Source organism: Megalobrama amblycephala, linkage group LG7, assembly GCF_018812025.1.
Source record: "Megalobrama amblycephala isolate DHTTF-2021 linkage group LG7, ASM1881202v1, whole genome shotgun sequence".
In the NCBI taxonomy this organism is placed as follows: Eukaryota; Metazoa; Chordata; class Actinopteri; order Cypriniformes; family Xenocyprididae; genus Megalobrama; species Megalobrama amblycephala.
Genome location: NC_063050.1, coordinates 15001829 through 15008720, shown reverse-complemented (window position 1 = coordinate 15008720; position 6892 = coordinate 15001829).

Below are 6892 nucleotides of genomic sequence, written 5' to 3'. Positions count from 1 at the left end.
TGTACGGTTCATTGTTCGTTGTGTTCTCACACCAGATTGTACATTTGTTCAGTGAGGGTGTGTGTGATACTGACCTTGGATAATTAAAAAAGAAAAAAAATATATATATATATATATATATATATATGTATATATATATATATATATACATTCAAAACAAAACAAGTACAATTTTCAATAAAGAAATAAAGTTTGGTCTTAAAATATAAAACAATAATTATATTGTTCAAAATTAACATGTTCTGCTGTCAAACTTTGTGCAACATGTAAATATACTAATATGAAGACCTTTTTGCATTCACAAAATAATGAACTCTGGTTAAAAATAACAGTGGCTGAGACTTAGTGTTACATACAGAAGGGGACGGAGACACAGGTATAATACAAGTAGTGTTTTATTGAACAACCAGAGATGGCAAGCAGAGTGCAGGTAAGTGAAGGCAGGTATAATTCGTGGCAGGGGTGATCGTGGAACTGATACTTGTCTTGTTTTCCCAGGGATCGTGGATGGCAGGCAGACGAGGAGCAGACCAGACACAGAGACACTCACAGGAGATGAGGAGAACACTAGGAGACGTGGAGAACACTGGAGACAGTTAAGTAATCGTTGGAGGAGTCCTTGAGGTAAGCATAACTGTGACTGTGTGTGCTGCTGTGTCTTTTGTAGTGCCTGTGATGATGTTGCTGATGCATGACAGGTGAGGATGATTAGTACTCTGATGAGGGAGCTGGTCTGTTGGGATGACTGGCATGGAATTCTTTGAGTAGGCTTGGATAGAGTATATCATTCCTGGGGACCCATGACCGCTCTTCAGGACCGTACCCCTCCCAGTCCACAAGATACTCCAGGTGACCACCACGGCGCCGGGAGTCCAAGATGTCTCATACCAGATAAGCTGCTCCATCATCCACGATAAGGGGGGGGGGGATTCACCAGGCTCTGTGGGAAGAGTGACAGAAGGATGGTGAGGCTTTAGCAAGGAGACATGGAAAGTGGGGTGAATTTTATACTCGGGGGGTGTTGAAGCTGATAGGTGACAGGGTTGATCTGTCGGCAGATGGTGAAGGGGCCAATGAATCTAGGACTCAGCTTCCTACAGGGCAGGCGCATCCTGATGTCCCGGGTCGACAGCCAGACCTTCTGTCCTGGCTGGTAGTTGGGTGCTTTGGAACGTCGAAGGTCCGCTGTCATCCTGCGCCTGCGTAGGGTTCATTGGAGTTGGAGATGAGCTGAGTCCCAGACCCTCTCGCTCTCCTGGAACCAGTAATCCACTGCAGGGACATCAGACGGTTCCCCGGTCCAGGGGAACAGTGGGGGTTGATAGCCGAGTACGCACTGGAAGGGGGTAAGTCCAGTGGTAGGCTGTGGGAGGGAGTTCTGGGCGTACTCGGCCCAACCCAGAAACTGGTTCCAGGAGTCCCGGTGGCCATGACAGAAGGTACGTAGGAAACGGCTGATCTCCTGTATCTTCCTCTCCGTCTGCCCGTTCATCTGGGGATGGTAGCCAGAGGAGAGACTTACGGTCACACCTAGGAGCTTGAAGAAGGATTTCCAGACTCATGAGGTGAACTGAGATCCACAGTCAGATACAATATCTTCGGGCAGTCCATAGTATCTGAAAACATAGTTAAACATGATCTCAGCGGTATCCATTGCCGTAGGAAGTCCTCGCAGGGGAATGAATCGACAGGACTTAGAGAACCGATCCACTACCACCATGATACAGGTGCATCCGTTGGAGACTGGAAGATCTGTGATGAAATCCACTCCTAGGTGTGACCAGGGGCGGTTGGGAATGGGCAGAGGTTGTAGCTTCCCGGAGGGAAGATTATGAGGCTCTTTGAGATGGCACATTCCCTGCACCCTTGCATGTACCTCCTGACATCAGCTGCCATGTTGGGCCACCAGAAGCATTGTTTCGACGAGAGGGTTGAAAGCGTTGTTTCAACGAGAGGGTTTCATTGACCCCTGGGTGGCCAGTGTCCAGTGACGTGTGAAGAAAAGAGCCCATCTTGCTTGGCGGGGATTCAACCTCTTGGCGTCCCTTAGTACTCCAGGTTTTTATGGTCTGTCAGAACCACAAATGGATGTTGGGCTCCTTCGAATCAATGCCTCCACTCCTCCAGGGCGAGCTTGATGGCGAGAAGCTCCCTGTTACTGATGTCGTAATTGACCTCAGCCGGGTTGAGTTTGCGGGAGAAGAAGGCACATGGATGGAGTCTACGGGGTTTCCCCTGCTGCTGGGACAGGACCGCTCCCACTCCTGTGGTAGAGGCGTCTACCTCAACGATGAAAGGGGTATCAGGATCAGGATGAACCAGGAGGGGAGCGGAGGTGAATGCTTTCTTGAGTGTGTCGAATGCTTGAGTGGCGGCTGGAGTCCAGGACAGAGACTTGGGCTTACTGCATAGCAAATCCGTGAGGGGGGTGGTGATGATACTGTAACCTTGAATGAATCTTCGGTAGAAATTGGCGAAACCCAGGAATCTTTGCAGTTCTTTAACGGAGGTGGGAATGGGCCAGTCCTTGATAGCAGAGACCTTCCTCTCGTCCATGCGGACGCCACTGCGATCAATGTTATAACCCAGAAATTGCACTGAGGGCTGATGGAAGGTGCATTTCTCGGCTTTCAGGAACAGATGGAAAGCCCTCAGGCATTGAAGGACCTCCGCAACGTGACGGCGATGTTTGGCCAAGCTCCGGGAGTAGATCAGGATGTCGTTGATGTAAACCAGAACTGACTTTTGCAGGAACTCCCGGAGCACCTCATGCATGAAATCCTGAAATACAGAGGGGGCGTTGACGAGTCCATACGGCATCACGAGATATTCATAGTGACCGGTAGGGGTCACAAAAGCTGTCTACCATTCGTCCCCCTCATGTATTCGGATGAGGTTATACGCGCTGCCGAGGTCCAACTTGGTGAACACAGTGGCTCCGTGGAGCTGTTCCAGTGCTGATGGGACGAGAGGAAGCGGTATTTGAATTTAACGGTGATTTTGTTTAAAGCTCTGTAGTCGATGCAGGGCAGCAAGCCTCCGTCCTTCTTCGCCGCAAAGAAAAAGCTGGAAGCAGCACGGGAAGTAGACGGATGTATGTAGCCTTGAGACAGAGCTTCGGTGATGTATTCCTCCATGGCCTTCTCCTCCGGGATGGAAAGGGAGTAGATTTTTCCTCTGGGCACTGACTCACTGGGAATGAGGTGTATGGCGCAGTCCCATGGCCGATGAGGAGGCAGTGTAGAGGCTTTCTTTGGACAGAAGACATCGCTGAAGTGGGAGTAACATGCAGGGATGTCCGTTGAGCGGTTTTCAAGTGGACTTTCCACAGACATAACACAGACTTGGACTTCTTTGGAACGTGGGAGACTAGGAACAGGAAACTCTGGGAAACATTAATTGAAACATTGGTTACCCCACTTCAGGATCTCTCCTGTCCTCCAGGAGATGATGGGGTTATGCTGCTCTAGCTGGGGCACCCTAAAATCACGTCAGCCATGGAATCCTTCAGAACCAGCAGGTGGATCTCTTCTGTGTGAAGAATGCCTATTTGGAGTTGAAGAGGGCAGACACAGTAACATACTTGATGTAGGGGCCTTCTCGTTACCGAGTGGATTTGGTAGATTTTCGGCATGGCTGTTGTCTTGAGTTGAAGCTGACGGAAGAGGGCTCCGGAGATGAAATTTCCGGCTGACCCAGAGTCAAGGAGAGCATTAACTGGAAGACAGAAGTCGGCAGCAGTAAGGTTTACAACAATGGTGAGCCTTTCCGTAGAGTTGAGAGATTATGAACGCCACTTTGGAACTGTCGTTGGGATACAGGTGTAGTTGCATCTCCAGGACCAGCGAATACTGAAGCAGAAATCCGTTGCAGTCCTCCGCCGAGCCAGAGAAGGGCACTGGTTTGGCCTTGGGACTGGCGACCGCGGGTGGCGAAAGAGATGCAGCGGTGAATGCGGAAGTGGGCGCTGGTGGTGTTGCTGTGGGAGTGCTGGTGAGCATGCGGCGAAGTGCATCCACAAGGTCTTGAAAAGGGTCGGGAGCGCTCATCTTGGTTGTTCAGACAGAAGGGGACGGAGACACAGGTATAATACAAGTAGTGTTTATTGAACAACCAGAGATGGCAAGCAGAGTGCAGGTAAGTGAAGGCAGGTATAATTTGTGGCGGGGTGATCGTGGAACTGATACTTGTCTTGTTTTCCCAGGGATCGTGGATGGCAGGCAGATGAGGAGCAGACCAGACACAGAAACACTCACAGGAGACTAGGAGAACACTAGGAGACGTGGAGAACGCTGGAGACAGGTAAGCATAACAGGTAGGTATGCGTTAACGAGACCGGACAGTGACTGTGTGTGCTGCCGTGTCTTTTGTAGTGCCTGTGATGATGTTGCTGATGTGTGACAGGTGTGGATGATTAGTACTCTGGTGAGGGAATGCATTGTGATTGGGTGACTGTGGAGCCTGGCGTGTCTGTGACACTTAGTTTGATATTTTGTATCCAATGCAGTGAAGTTAGACGTTGATGTTTTAAGGGTCCAGATACTTTGTACACAGTTTAAAATACTTTTCAATTAAAAAAAAATATACACACAACACACAGTCTGGACATCCCCAGACCATCACCAGTACATCTTAATAAATTAAAAAAGATAAATTAATTTATGTGTTGTCTTCTTTTATCATATTTAAGGGTGTATAATCATAAAAGTATTTTTGAATACATAGTTAAAACTAAAGCAAGTTTATTTAGCTACTGTTTTTATCAGTATTTATGTTTATACTTTTAAAAACTCTTTTATTTAAAATAAATAAATAAACATTTTTTTGTACATATTTCTGTACAAAATATGGACTGTGAATAATATGTTAAGTTGAATGTTTTATATTTTAGTAAAGCCATTATTAGACAGATTTGCATTGATATTCAACCTGTAACATTTAAACATTTTTAATGCCATTGCCCAAAACATGTTATGCATGAGAAATGTCATGGCTTAACCTTTACAAAAAGAAAATATATTTCCCTATATATAAATGATCGATATATTAAATGATTTAACAGTATATTTGAAAATACACAGAATAATTATTGTGTTAATATATTACAATATATTAAAGGAATTGCCAATTTTCATATATTGAAAATTATGTGACAATATATTTACTAATAGATCATAATGTATGTAGGCTAATGTCTATCTGCCTTCTATCTATACTGTTGAGCAGTGCGTTAAGACAGAAGTATAGCTAGAATAAGGCCTATAGGCTTTAAAAGTGCATATTTTTTGGCAGGAGGACATGACAAAGTTGGGCAAATACACAAAATATATCGCGGGGTGTTTTAGTGATTTAGCAACATTTACATACCTCAATTTCTGTGATTCTTCATCTTCGGTGAATATCCTAGCTTCTCTCATCTTCAGGAAAAGCTCTTCCGTCGTCAGTGTCTGATCTGAGAAACCATCGGGTTGTATATATAAATATATATATATACACTCGTCCCCAGCCAACAGAATTTTGTTATAAGAACATTCTCTAATATTCAGTGTTGGTTCTGGGAACATTAAAACATCCATTTTTCTTGACGTTTCAGGACATTTACTCTCCTTTAACAGTCAGAAACAAAGCATGCTGGGAACTAGAAGTCTGTTGTTACTCATATATATATATATATATATATATATATATATATATATATATATATATATATATATATATATATATATATATATATATATATATATATATATATGTGTGTGTGTGTGTGTGTGTACAATACATTGACATTTATATGGGAACATGTATGTGCAATATACAGTATGTACACAATAAAGGACAAAACTTTGTAAAAATTACATGCTATTTTTGTCTTCATTTATAGATATTTTTATATGTATCAATATATAGCCATACATGGTCAATGCATATATTGCAGTATATTGAAAAATATAAGCACTAGTTTTCCATATCTAGAAATGTATTATGTAATATATTGCATGATATTTTGCAGTATATTCCCATATATTTTGGTTTAGTAAGGGGATTTCTTTTTTCAATTTAAATTATTATACAGCACACCAAAACTAAATTTACTTATCCATTAAAATTAATTAGATATATATGAGTTCAAAGAAGTGGTTCTGTCGAGCATTTCATACCTTTTAGGGTTTCCCATTATGGGATCATTGTATGGATTTATTTGTAATTAATTCACTTTGTTTAAATTCATTTTTAATTTGAATTAAAGAATTAGATTTGATGAATTAAACAGCTTATAAACAAATAGAAATATCCCGTTAATCATGAATGTATGATTCAATCATTGAAGACATTTCTCCTTATACAACCTTTTTGGCATAAAGTTTTTTTTTTAAACTGAGTCAAGAATTCTGGGGTTATATTTAGAACCCAACAGAACTGAAAATGTTTTCTAAAGCCGGAGACACACTTAACGACTAGCTGAAACATTCTAAGACTGAACTGAACACACTATATGATTTTAAATGCTGACTGTAAACACCGACTGAACGCAACTGGCTCTGACTCAGCGTGTTTGGGCATGATCAGTCGTAAGTATCAAATTACATTCATAAATGGCCATAGCAATCATTAAGCGTGTCCCCGGCTTAAGAGTGAGGGGCTAAAATAGTGTAGGGTTTTAGGGTTAGTAATAATAAATATTAATATTACACTGGAGATCTATATAATGATAACAGCTCTGATACTTTGGACCTGAATAAAATATTATTTCTTGAGTTCTTAAGTTCAATGACAACCTTTTCAAATTAAAAGTAAAATAAAAATATATTGAAATTGTTAATATGCAGGGCCACTGTGTCAAAGCCTGAAGGAACCTATAGCACAACAGAGACCTGAGGTCACATTACATGGT